At 35.9% G+C, this 1,256-nt stretch overlaps 1 non-coding gene across 1 annotated transcript; it reads left to right on the top strand.

Moving 5' to 3' along the window:
• The first annotated feature begins 545 nt into the window (after positions 1–545).
• Positions 546–652, top strand: LOC121216383 (small nucleolar RNA R71). The gene has a single exon (XR_005912567.1). It is a non-coding gene; the product is annotated as a small nucleolar RNA R71 (small nucleolar RNA).
• The last annotated feature ends 604 nt before the right edge of the window (positions 653–1,256 follow it).

Raw genomic sequence — 1,256 nt, 5'->3', positions numbered from 1 at the left:
TCCAATTCAGCCGTTGACCACATACAGTATGGTCATTCGGGTTGGCCCTTTTCTAAGGCTTCTGTAAATAGAAAGGCTGGTAAGTCTTATTTTTGGAAGAATTAGATTTATTACCTCCTCCTTGGTTTACACCCCATCTCAGATTTGGGTGATCTCTCTAGCTAGGATTATATGTATTTGAATAAGGGTTTCCACCCCTATTCCCAATGTAGTTCAAATTTTCAGTTGGGTTATTGAGATAATGGAGGAAAGGTTTATTTCCTCCACATAATAATGACACATTGGATGAGGATTCTATGCAATTAAGTCTCTCAAAAATTTGTCAGTATCTATCGTCTTCCTAGATAGCTGTTACTGTAGAATGTTGGCCATAAGTAAATATTTTGTTTAGCTAATAGCAGGAATTCATTGCCATGTTTTCAATTAGATCATACACATCCTCGTATGTCTTATTCATCAGGGCTCCTCCTATGGCTCCATCTAATTCTGAACGTGCATATGAATCCAACCCATTATCAAACATGTGCAATCTCAACAACATAGGTCAACCATGGTTTGGGCACTTTTGTATCATTATTTTAAAATGCTCCAAGGCTTTCTGAAAGATTACTCCTTCTAGTTGTTTAAATGTGGTGATCTCTCTCCTCAGTTGGACTATTTTGCTAATAGGAAAGAACTTCTACAAACTTTTATTCGTTAGATTATTCTAGGTTATGATCGATCTTGGAGCATGTGAGTCTAACCAAGTAAACGCACTATCAATCAAGGAGAAGGGAAAAGGTGAAGATAAATAGTGCCATCGGTGACGCAGTTATACTTAAATGTGTCACAAAGCTAAAGGAACCATTTTAGATGCTTGTTTGGATCCTCCATCATTATGCCTTTAAAATATAATTTGGATCACCTGGATCATGGCCGGTTTGATATCGAAGTTATTTATCGTGATGGCTAGCCCTGTGATTTTTTTTTGAACCATCTCTAGATTGGATAGTTAATCTATCGTAATTCAGTATAACAGATTAATCTAATTTCTTCACTTTTGGACCTTGAAAGTAAGCATTTTCATTAGGTTTTAATTATGTTTTTGCAAGTTCTCCTAAAGTTAATAAAATGTGCAAATTGATTCTTTTATTAACCTTAGGGGCTGAATGAAGCCTAAGGATGAGCTAATGACCTTTGTAAGTCTGTAGGAGACTATTATAAGGTGTAATAAACTGATATTAGTCACTGTAACAGCCTGATTTTGGACCTAGTCA

Source organism: Gossypium hirsutum, chromosome A02, assembly GCF_007990345.1.
Source record: "Gossypium hirsutum isolate 1008001.06 chromosome A02, Gossypium_hirsutum_v2.1, whole genome shotgun sequence".
Taxonomy (NCBI): domain Eukaryota; kingdom Viridiplantae; phylum Streptophyta; class Magnoliopsida; order Malvales; family Malvaceae; genus Gossypium; species Gossypium hirsutum.
The sequence above is the reverse complement of the archived record's forward strand: the minus strand, read 5'-3'. Positions and strand labels throughout refer to the sequence as shown.